Source organism: Molossus molossus, unplaced genomic scaffold, assembly GCF_014108415.1.
Source record: "Molossus molossus isolate mMolMol1 unplaced genomic scaffold, mMolMol1.p scaffold_m16_p_16, whole genome shotgun sequence".
NCBI lineage: Eukaryota > Metazoa > Chordata > Mammalia > Chiroptera > Molossidae > Molossus > Molossus molossus.
The window spans coordinates 65,868,164-65,880,265 of NW_023425351.1; the positions used below are offsets into that span (position 1 = coordinate 65,868,164).

Here is a 12,102-nt window from a genome sequence, read left to right on the forward strand (position 1 = left end):
GTCCCCAGACCCCCATGTCTCCGCCCCAGAGACACCGACGTCCTTCATTCGCTGGGTCTCCTGGTCTGTGCGTTGCTGGACTCCTTGGAAAAGGAGATGTACGTCTGCGATGCGTCGATAAACGAGTGTGGGGGGGCTTCTGTGTTCGCTGGGAGGGGGCACGGGACGGGGAGCCGGGGTCTCGGCGCACCCCACTTCCTGCCGCACAGAGAGCTCAGCACTGCAGGGCTCCAGGCCGCAGCACCGGGACAGGCCGGCCTTGGTGTGGCTGCTCCGTGGGCCCAAGTGCCTGCCTCCCTCTGCGTGTGGAAACCCTGAGCTCAGATCCCAGATCGCCCACCGTCCAGGTGAGAAGCCAGGAGCCTTCCTGCAGCCCTGGTTTCCTGCCGTGTGAAATGGGAACGAGCTTCTGCTTGGAGGGTCTGGAGCCGATCAGAGGCCCGGACGCAGCAGCTCTGCTGGCGCCTCCTGAAGGCCCGCCCGGCTGCCTTCACCGCGCTCACGCCGCCTTCACCGCGCTCACGCTGCCGCCGCCGCCACGCTCACGCCGCCGCCGCCTCCACGCAGCCCGCCCTGGGCTGCAGGAATCGAGGGGCGTCCATCTGTCTTTCTCTCTCTTGGCAGGAGGGGTGGTGGTTCAAATTAAATTTTCGTTTCATCCTTTGTAGCCTTCTGCACAGTAAATCATCACATTTCTACGTCCGGCGGCGTGACTTGTGAGCAAGGCTTGTGTTTCTGGCTCGCGTGGGCGGTGGGTACTCAGCCCTTAGGTCTGGCCTCTCGCCCTGCTCCTCAGCTGAGTCATCTCGGGTCTGGGCAGGACTTCACGCTGGAGGACACGACGCACTGCCGCGCACCAGGCTCACCACGTTAGCTCGCTGCCCACCAGGCCCCTTCACACACACGCACACGTGTGCGCACACACGCCCACTCATAGACACACGTGTGCGTGCGCACACCATTGTTGGGGGACCGTTTGAGAGTAAGTGGCAGACATGCCCTCTTATCCCTAAATGTTCTGAAACAGGAAATTGAGCATCGCTACACCTGCGCCATTTAATCCACAGGCCACGCAGTTTCGCCACAGCCCCTCGGATGTTCTGAGTCCAGATCCCCACGGCGCCGAGTGGCCGCGTCTCCTTTCCCTGGAGCAGTTCCTCGGCCGCTCTTGACCTTGACATTGTCGGAGAGTCCAGGCCAGTTGCTTTGCAGAGTGGGTTGGGTTCTTCACAGGGGAAGTGCAGACCGAGCCACGTGTTTCACTGTGTGCCCTGCAGTCCTGGGTGGTCCGTGGCGGCTGCTGGCCACAGCCGCATCTTGTCTGTGAGCCACTGGAGGCACAGGAGGTCAAACAGTTGGTCTGTGGTCGCATTCCCAGGGTATGGCAGAGATGGGGTTCAAACCCAGGACTGTCTAACCTGCCTGACCCCCAGTAGAAACGACAGCGGCGAGACCCCGAGAATCACGTGTTAATCCGGCACTTTCCGTGAGCTCGGCGCCATGCTCAGCCTTCTGCAGGCCCTGCTGGGCACCCTCGCCCCATTCCTGGAGGTAACTGTCTGACCAGCCCTGATGCACACACGAGGCTCAGAGAGGTTAAGGAGACTGCTGACCGACGGGACCAGCCCTGCCCGGGCAGCTGGCGAGCTGCGTTGGCTCGAGCTGCCCGTGCACTAGGCCTGCTGGATCTCACAGTCGGGCGAACCTGGGAGCCGGGCCTGGCCGGTCCTCCAGGGTTCATGCCTTTTCCAGGGCCTTCTCGAGGGGAGCGAACACATTCCAAGACCGGGGCTGTTTCGGGGTCTCCCTTGGGGTCTGCTCCTGTAGGGGCCTCTGCCCACCTCTGTGGGCTGTTTGCGGCAATCAGATGGTGTTCTGATGATTTCCAGATGGAGAATCCCCGTCTGGTCATTCATTGAACACCTGGCTCAGGGTCTTCCGCCGAGCAGCCCGGGCCCCTGCCTGGGTAGGTGGCCCTGGCTGCGGACAGTGCCCACTGGCCCCACTGCCTAGGCGGCATTTAGGTGGCATTCAAGGCGGCTTTGCTCGAGGTGGTGATGGGGGTTCATTACTCAGCCTGTATGTCACAGTCTGCCCTCCCCTTCTCGGAGAAATGAGGGCATCACCACCCTACCTTTTGGGTCGTGGAGAGGAGGAGAGCAAGGGAGAGTCCTGAACATAATGGCCAAGGGACCCCTGTCTGGGCCCCCAAATGCCTCTTCCTTCCTGGGGTCTTAGGGGTCCTGGGCCTGCCTGCCCCAGGCACTCAGGCCTCTCATTCATGAGAACACGGCATTGGAAGTGTGGTCAGCATCCCGAGAAAGCCTGCCGGCCCTTGGTTCAGTGCAGGGGCAGGTGTGTCTGTCAGCCACGGAGCAGGTGACCGTCCTATCCTGGGGACAGTGTGTCAGGCAGGAGGGTCTGGAGCAGCAGCCTCTGGCCTTCAGACTCAGGCCGGACTCCGGCCAAGTGCCCGCCCTGCCCTGCTCCCTCTTCTGCTGGGCTGGCGGGTCCCCAGGGTGAGTGGCCCAGCTAGTCTTGTTGCTCTGTGCTTGGTCAGCCCCCTTTTCCCGGCTCCTTTCTGTGGTGGAAGTGACTGTCCTGCCTGCAGGCTCCATGCATTGAGGCAAGGCTGCGACCTTCCTGCTCTGACCACCCCGGAGGCCAGGACTACTCCCCCAGCTCTGGCAGTCAATCCCGGGCAGAACTTGGAGATTTTAGTTCCCTAATTACCACGGAACATTGCTCCATGGTTTAAAACATTAATTAAAAACATTAATCAGTTTGGCTGCCTTGGACGGAGGTTCTTTTTCAGCAACAGCTGACTTTCAGGGTTGTTGCTGGCCCCCTTACGGGGAGGAGGGGGTGAGCTTGCAAAGCAGCGATTCAGCCACGTATGTGCTTGGTGGCGGGCAGCCTGCTCAGCCCCTCTGAGCTTCAGTTTCCACGTCTGTAAAATGGGCATGAGGGTCCTCCTCTGACCTGACCTCCTGGGGTCATCGTGGGTCTCAGTGAGGTACGGGAGGTCATTCCTCAGCAAAGTCCTGCTGAGGTCCCTGCCCGTGGCATTGGTGGGGGTCGGAAGTCTCCCCAGTGCTTTGCAGTTTCTAGAGCACACCTCGTGTGCAGGATCCCGTGGGTGCACCTGGGAGACAGCAGGGTTACAGTCTGCTCCACCTCGCAGATGAGCACGCTGAGAAATGAGGGCCACGCCAGGCCTGGAGTTGAGGACCCTGGACCCAAACCCCAAGCTTTAGTTCCATTCTCATCGGCTTTACTTGCGCCCCGTGGACTGAGCCCCTATGCTGACTCAGTCACTGGGAGGCACAAAGAGGGGAGATCTTTCCCCTCCTTATCGGGAGATTTGGGCGTTAAGGTCCCCACTTCTGCTTAAATGGTATGCATGATCGCAGGCATTTCTAAGCGCTGGTCCTGTGCCAGGGCACGTGCCCAGCTCTGCAAAGGTTCTTGCATAAGATCCAACCTTTACAATGAGAAATTGAGGCTCAGAGAGTAGCTTGCGCAGGCTCCTCAGAAGGCATTTCCAGGAGAACTGGGGTGCTAGTTCAGGCATCCTGACAGAGTCCCCGTCCTTCCTGCGGAAGCCGGGCTGCTACCCTTGGGCGTATAGAAGCCAATGCATTTCTACCCTAAGAAAATGGGCCTTTTCTTACGGGGCAGAATGCCCGAGAAGCGTGGGAGTTTGCCCACGGGGGTGCGTGGATGTGCACACTGTCAGCCCAGGGGACGTCTCCGAGTGGGGAATCCACCCTCTCCACTGGGAACGGGCGCTCGGAGGGAGGAGCTGCTCTGAGTCCGCTGGGACACTAACACGTCCACGGGAGGAGTGTGACAACCAGAGGGCCTCAGAGAAGCAAATTATGGCCAACTTTTCCTGGAGGAGGAGAGGGAATTGATGGTGGGGAATTCAAGCCACCTGGCCCCTGTCCTGGGGCAAGGACATTTCTCTGGCTATTTCCAGAACTGAGGGCAAATTCCCCCTCATAACTGGTCAGTCTTCTTTATTCAGGGTCTTTGTTCACTGAGTGCCACCTTCTTGGTGACTTGGCATCAAGGTGCTGTGGAGCTTGGGGGGTGGGGCAGGACTGAGGTCTGGATGGAGTGCTCCCTCGTGTTGTAGGTGTGGTTTCCTGGGGGCGCCGCACCAGCCCTTGAAGGAGAGGACGCCAGTGTCTGAGCTCACCCGCTGAGCATTTGGTGCCACTTTGGGGTATCCTAGGGGGTCCTCCCCGAGCTGGTGAGACCAGGGGTGGCCTCCTTGCCGCATCCCCCACACCGCCTCACCGTTTGGCCACCTCATGTAGCCGTCTCGGTGATCTGGTGAGGCTACACATTCCTTTGCTCCCTGAGTAATCATGATGTCCACTGATCGCATGTTACCAGATGACAGGGTGGAGCCCAGATAAAAGTTACACCAAAGTTAATCCGATACAGCCTCCCTGGTTTACATAATCCCTACCGGCTGTGGAATGCCGCAGGCAGGGGGCCGTTCTCAGAACGCAGTGATTAGATATGTTTCTGACTCCCTGTAGCCAGAATCCCTGGATCAGATGAATTCACGCTTTGGTGGGGAAGGGGAACAGGATGATGGGTGAGGGCGTGGGAGGCAGGAGACCTGACTGTCAGTGCTGGCCTAGCCGCTTACGCGATTTCTGAAACACGGAGCTATCGAAATTGGTCTCGTAGGATTCAGTGGCTTTATGTCTTCAAATATCTATCACAGTACTGGACACATCATAGTTGCTCAGTAAATACCAGAACTTTCTCTGCTTCTCATTTATGTAATGAAGTATCTCATGTGGACACTGACACTAATTCCTCTCTGTGCTTTTCTCATAGATTTGCAGAATCCCGTCACACCTGGGATTGAGGTGCCTTTGATCTGAAAAGAACACAAATCCATTCCACTCCCAGGGGACTCGAGCGCCGACCTTCCCTGTGCGTCAGCTGTGAGACTTCGAGATTTGGAGAATTGAGGTAAGGGGGTTTCTCCCCTTGAGGCTTATGGCCCGGAAATGGCTTTTGGAATTGGTGATGTCGTGCAATGCAGTTTGGGTTGCGGCTCTTGACTTCTCTGCCTGGCTCCCGGTGCTGCTCCACAGTGCTTGGGAAGGTGGCTTTCTGTCCCCTCATCCTGACACGCAGGTCTGCCCTTCGGTCGCCTGCACCTTGTGTCTCGGGAGCTTTCTCTCCTTCTGGCCGCAGAAGGAGCCCACCATCTCCCAGGTGGCGATTGCTGTGGCCAGGACTTCCAGTACTATGTTAAATAAGAGTGGCGAAAGTGGGCATCCTTGCCTTGTTCCTGTTCTTAAGGGAAATGCTTTTAATGTTTTCCCATTGAGTATGATGTTGCCTGAAGGTCTTTCATATACGGCCTTTATTATGTCGAGATATGATCCCTCTGTTCCCAGATTGCTGAGTGTTGTTATCAGAAATGGGTGCTGGATTTTGTCAAATGCTTTTTCAGCATCTATTGATCTGATTTCCTTCCTCCTGGTGGAAGAGGATGCCCTGGCCTCCTGTGGGGCCTGGAAGGTGCCGTTGGGGTTGGTGATTAGGTCAAAATGCCTTTGGGGGCATCTGGATGCCTCCCTCCCCTCCCCCCCTCCTTGAGGTGCCATCTCCGGGCAGACCCAGCCTCTCCTGGTTTGGCTCCTTGCCTCCTCCCCTTGGGCAGATCACTCAGCTTCTCCAAGCCTCTGCTTCCTCGTCTGTGAAACAGAGATCGCAAAGCGCTGGTCTCGGGAGGATGTTGTGGAGACGGTGGAGATAAAGGGCTGAGCACGCTGCCTAGCAGGGAGGAGGAGGAAATGCTCCAAAGTGAGAGCTACTTTTGAAAATGTATTAATGAACCATTTCGAGTCCTTCCTCACAGCAGGCCGTCTTGAAGCCCTGGTCTGCTCTCTCTCTCTTTTTTTAAGTGGTTTAAATGTTGCACTTTTCAGATCTTTACTGTTGAAAGTATTACAGATACCCTCCCTTCCCCCCACCCTGACCTCTCCTCCCTGCCCCCAGCCCCCCCAGCCTTCCCCACCCTGTGGTCTGTGTCCATTGGCTATGCACGTACGCATGTGAGTTCTCTGGCCTCCTCCTCCCTCTGCCTTTTACCTGCCCCCACAGCTGCTCCGGGGATGCTGGGAATCACCTGGCAGGTGGTGAGCAGACCCTCCCAGCGCAGAGGTGACAGCTCCCTCCTCTGGACGGCAGCCAGCGATTCCGGGCCTGCCTCAGTATTCCAGGGGGCGTCTCCCCTCCCCTTGCCGCACCCCAGCTGCTGGCGGGCGCCTTCCCACGGGGACTGCCCCACAGGCCCTGGCACCCCCGGCCTGGGCCTCCCGCTGTGCACGCTGTAAGAGCAGGTGAATGAGGCTCTGCAAAGCAGACAGTGAGAGGAGAAGAGAGTGCTCCGCCGAGAGAACCAGAGAAGAATGTTTTTAAAGCTTTAGAGTGATGAACGAGGTCAGTTGCAGTTTTTTTTTTTTTTTTTAGAGGAAATGTTGAAGAGAATAAATAAGGTGATGAACAAAAGAGAACGATTCTCGCCACCCACTTGAAAACTCTGCGGGGACGGACAGGTGGATGAGAAAGGTGGACCCGTGTGAAGCGGGGGTGGGGGTGGGGGCAGAACTGAGCGGCCGAGAGCTGTGCTGATGTGGTGTGTGTGTGTCCTCTTTTCTCTTGTGCCTGAAATTCCTCGGGTGCCTTGTGTTCCACAGTCAGGACACACGGGGTGGAGAGCATGCGGCCTCGCCCTTCCGTCGTGGTGGGGGGACCGGTGCACACACAGGACCCCCCAAATCCACCAGGTGTGTGGGAGGCCTGGAGAGGGGCCCCTGTGCCTCGAGGAGGCTCCCTGGAGAAGGTGCTGCCTCTTCAGATCCTCGGAGGGTGCATGTGAATAGGACCTCCGGGAGCCGAGCGGATTTGCCGTGGAGAAGCCGTTCCAGCCTGTGGCAGTGTGTGCACCTGTTCCCTGTCCGTGTGCGTTGCGTTATCTGGTCCCCACTTCTGGGCCGCACTCACTGCAGCGAGTGCAGCTGACAGGACTTCCATGGGGGGCTGCGTGCCGGGTTCGGCCACCCGGCACTCGGCTGGTCCCAGAGCGTGTTCTGGGAGTCCGTGCTCCGATCCAGGCCGTCGGCTTTGGGGGCAGGAGTGGATGCAGACCTGCAGCAGCCTTTCTATGATCACGCTCCCGAGGCACGGGGGGGGGGGGGGCTGCAAAAAGCTCTGCCCCTGAGTGGTCAGGGCAGATGGGGCTGCAGTCCCTGGGCGGAGCCTCTGGGAGCTGGAAGAACTGTCTCTCGGCGGCTGCCTAAGTGGCCTGCGTTCTGCGAATGAAGGAGAGGCTGGCAGGTCCGTGGGGTGACGGGAGAGGAATCTCCCTAGAATTCAGCTGCTGGGAGCAGGCAGAGCAGGGCTGGGTGCCAGGAGGCGGAGGTGCCCAGTCCTGAATGCATCCGGGCAGGGCTGGTCTGTGATGGGGGCTCTGACCCAGCATCTGTGCTTGTGCCTACGGTTCTCTTGTCCTCAGGGCACCCCTCTCCCACTGGGCACCTGCCTGCCTACTCCCTGCCTAGAGACCATCGTCGGGGCCTCATGCCAACAGGAGGGCACCTGCACTTCCCCATACATGAGCCTGGGCCATTCGACCCTTCCTGCTGTGGTGGCCTGGATTCCACCCTGGTCCACCTCCCACGCCCCATGACCCCGGGCGAGTCCTTTACTGCTTTGCAAGCTCCCCCTTCGCAGCTGCAGCGGGGACCTGTCTGCACGCTTCTATCTGCTGCGGCTCCGGATCCTGACCTCTCAATGGTGCTCTCTCATCCAGGCCCCTCCTTAGGCCACACACAAGCTTGGCTTCTCCCCTTTGACCCCCACCTTGCTTTTTCGACCCCTCTTCTGGAAGCAGCTCTTGGCTGCTGTCTGATATCCCAAACCGACCCCTTCTGGCCCTTGGTCAAAGGGCATCTGCCAGCTCCTGCTAGCTGTGGACTGGGGGCCAGCCCTGGCCGGTACTCAGTGACCATCTTACAGAAAAAGCCCATCCCATTCCGATCTCTACACTTGAAACGGAAACGTCTTTTTGATACGCCTCTGGTATTGGCTCATTGCTGTTTCTTGTGGTTTCATATTGAGGTTTTTGGCTCATTGCATTTGACCCGGAGTTTATTTTTAGTAGCGAAAGCAGCTCAATTAATGTCTAAACAGGAGAGCAAATGCAGAGGAGGGATACGTAAGTCTAGGGGAAATTGTACCTAATTTTGTTTCTTCTGATAAAATCTGTCACACCAGCGGACACCGAGCTTCCTCGGCGGTGCCACTATGGCCTTCTGCAGAAGCAGAGAGGGTGGCCGGGCCACCCCCGGAAATGAAAGCATTTCTGGGTTTACTTCTGTCCCGCTCGTCCAGCACGCTGAATGAGCAGCACAGTTATTATGGGTGATTGTTCTTATAATTAACGTAAGAGCAAAGGCTGGACTTGGGAAACTTCAGCTCCCGGGGGTGTGTCATTCTGTCTCAGAAGCACATCCGACTTCTCCCTGGACTGGAAATATCCTGAGGGAAGGCTCTGGGTTTTTACTCGCTCTCCCCCCAGCCTTGGGCAGCATGATGGGCACCCGGGACATGCTTGGGGAAGGCTTCCCGGGATGGACTGGACTCCAGGACCCCGGGCTTGGACTAGCAAGGCCAAAACAATTCAGAAAGAACGTCAAGGCCTCCTCAGTCTGCTCTGGGCAAAATGTAAGCACTGCTGTCTGCTCAGGACTTTCCAGTTTATAAAGTTCTTTCTCCTCCTTTCTCCTTCCTCTGGTTGCACGACTTTCCCGAGACCCTGCAGCGTGCTGGAACGAAGCAGAGAAAAGCCACCGTTCTTGCTCGGAAGGAAATCCCGAGACAGATTGCTCTGTGGCTCCTGGCGTATGCGGGTGTGTGTCTCCTGCAAACTCACATGCTGAAACCCTCCTCCTCAGTGTGATGGTGTCAGGAGGGGGGGCCTCTGGGCGGGGCCGAGGTCCAGCTCGCGAGACCCCAGCCCCCATGATGGCATTGGTGCCCTTATAAGAAGGGCCACAAGAGCAGCTTCTCTCGGATCTCCACGCTGAGGGCACACCCGAAGACAGCTTTCTGCAAACCTGGGATGAATCTGCCGGCACCTCAGTCTCGAACGTCCGGCCTGCAGAACTGTGAGAAAGAAATGACTTCTTTAAGCTGCCCAGTCTCCGGTATCTCATTACAGTAGCCTGAGCGGAGACGCCATGCTACACAGATGAAAGGGTTGGAGACTCGGAGAGGTGGCATGAACGAGATCACCCTGCTAGCTGGTGCTGGAGCTCATGTTCCAACAGGCATCTCCTGCACCCGGGCACCCGTACCTGCACCCCACCCACCCTTATCACAGGCGTGTCTGGACTCTTCTGGATACTCCTCCCTTCTCCATCTACCCCTCCCCCTTCTCCTCTCTTCCCTGCCACCTCCTTCTCCCTCTCCCAGCTCTGTTTTTTCTGAAAACGAGGATCTTTCCGTGCCCACTGCCTTCTGGGGGATGAGGTCGGATGATGACGGGCCGTGCTCCCCGGTCTGAGGCGGCGGGTGGTCTGTCGCAGTCCACCTCCCCAGGCCTCCCCAGGTTCCAGGAATCCGTCATCCCCGTTCATTTCCTCGCTCGTGTGTCTGCTGCCGGCTGCCCATTTGCCTCCTGCAGTGGCGAAGCGGTGGGATCTGAGCAGCTCCTCTCGGGCCACGGGTCAGGCGTGTCCTCCGGCACTGGTGGGGGACCGCACAGTGAGGGACGCCGTGCCGATGCTGCCAGCAGTGGTGACACGAGTTGTGCTCGCTCACAGGCGTCATCCAGGGCCCCCAGCACCTTCCGGATCGCCTCCCATGTGCTCTTCAGAGCGGGCGAGGGGACGAGATTGGCCTCGGTGCCCACAGTGGCAAAGGGGGGCCTGCTCCGGGACGCATGTGACGCGAAAGACATACCAGTGCAGTGTGCTCCTGCCGTTCTTTCTGGTTTTTAAACTCGAGGCTGACGTTGAGATGCTTTTACTAGTGGGAGGTCCCTCTGCCAAATCACAGTACGTGCTCCTGTCCCAGGTGGCTCCATCCTGGCCCGTGACTCTCAGCACCTCTCACCGTCCTGTGGTCCCGGCACACCTCCTGCTCGCCCCAGGCCGTCTCCTGGATGCAGCGCAGGACAGAGCCCCGCGTGCCGCACTGTGGGGCGCCTCCCAGGGTGCGGTGGCCGAGAAGCCCCGTTTCGTTGGCACTCGGAGCAGTGGCCAGCCTGCGGGGATTCACGGCCTTCTGCCCCAGCCGTGTTCTCGTTCTGCCGGCCGCAGTGGGTGGCGGTGTGAACACACCCGTTGGTGGGGGCAGGCAGCCTGAGGACATTTTTCCCTCCAAAGATAAAACCCTAAATCTAGGAAATTGGTCCATCCCAGCATGGTACACTGTTTGGCCTCAAAGACTCCTCTGGGCATATTCCTGCTATTGCAGGGCAGAAGTACCCAGCTTCATGCCCGTGATAAATCAGATGGGAGACCTTTAAAAATGTTGGGTTAAGGGAAAGTTTCATGAAATTAGAAATAAGGAAAAAATAAAACTAGAAAACCCAAAGTAAGTGCCATCTTCCCTGAGTTTGCTTCCCCCTCAAGTCTCACCCCTGCCCCTGTGGGAACTGAGAAAGCGACTGGCCTTGGGAGAGGCGGGGTGGGGGAGGGGTGCTGCCTGGGGCACCTGGAGAGCGGCCTCGCCGGGGTCTCTGCTTTTGCCCCCTGCCAGCTCCGCACTGGGAAGAAGGCTCTTGGCGCTTCGGAGCCTGGGACCCTTGGACCCTCGGACCCTCGGACCCTCGGACCCTCAGACCTCTCCTCTGCAGAGCAGCTGTCCTGGGGCCAATGGCATTACAGTCCGTGAACCCTCGCAGACACACACCCGAGGTGCTCCACCAGTGGGCATCGGGCTGACACACTCATTAGCCATCTGCTTCGGGTCTTTGAGCCTGATTGTCCCCAGCAGTCACTGAGAACAGGAGACGGGATGGCTGCCACGGTCCCTCCCAGACCACACGTGTCACCACGATGCCCATTTCTTTTCCGGGCTGCTGGAATGTTTGCGTGGATGGGGGACAGTATGAGAGAGTCAGTACGAGGACCGGACACTGCAGAAAGGGTCCCAGATGTCATCATTATTCACCTGTACCACCTCCACACACCCCCCAACACGCAGTTTAAACACAAACTTCCCTTTTAGAACAGTTTCAGAGTTTACCGAAACATTGTGAACTAGCTGAGAAGGGTCCCATGCCCCTCAGGTCTAGTTTTCCCTGCTACTAACATCTTACACCTCTGGGCTCATTACAATGAATGACTGATGTTGAGACATCATTGCCGGCACTTGATACTTTGTAAAGAATTTCCATAGTTGTTACCTGGTGTCTTTTTCTGTTCCCAGTTCCCATCTAGTACACTGACGACCTTCCGTAGTTAGGTCTCCTCTTGGCTGTGACAGTGTCTCAGACGTCCCCTTGTTTCTGATGACCTGGGCATCTCGAGGGTACTGAGCTGGTATTTTGGGGACCCCCTGTGAGCATGTGTCTGATGTTTTCCCATCACACGGGGGGTGGGCTTGGGGAGGAAGAGCACAGAGACGCAGCACTGTTTTCGTCACATTGTACGGGGGTCAGGGTCACCTTGGCCACCTGCTGTGGGGCCGCTGGTCAGGTTCTCCCTGGGAACACCTCCCTGCCCGCACCCGCCTTGCTTATGCTCGGAAGGGTTTCACCATGTACAGCCTGCGCTCCCCTTGACTGGAGAATCCACACACGCTAGTTGGAATTCTTATCCATGTGAGAGATCCCTCTGCTCCCCCGTTTGATATTGATATCAGTATGAACTCATGAATATTGCTTACGTACTTTGGGTTACAATCCAATAGGTCTTTATTTTATTGCTCAGATTTTTTAAGCTTTGGCCCTTGAAGCAGTTTCAGTGGGCACCGGTGTCCTGTTGATGCACCTTTGTCACTGCAGGCTTTGTTTAGCATCTTCTCACTTTCCGACACAATTGGATGCTTTAG

At 57.6% G+C, this 12,102-nt stretch overlaps 1 long non-coding RNA gene across 8 annotated transcripts in view; it reads left to right on the forward strand.

The window, feature by feature from the left end:
- LOC118631647 overlaps positions 1–12,102 on the forward strand; it is a 131,369-nt gene that overhangs the window by 39,284 nt on the left and 79,983 nt on the right. For all 8 annotated transcript variants that reach the window (XR_004959873.1, XR_004959870.1, XR_004959876.1 and 5 more), the window contains one exon: positions 4,861–4,998. This is a non-coding gene — a long non-coding RNA (uncharacterized LOC118631647). The remainder of the gene's footprint in view (positions 1–4,860; positions 4,999–12,102) is intronic.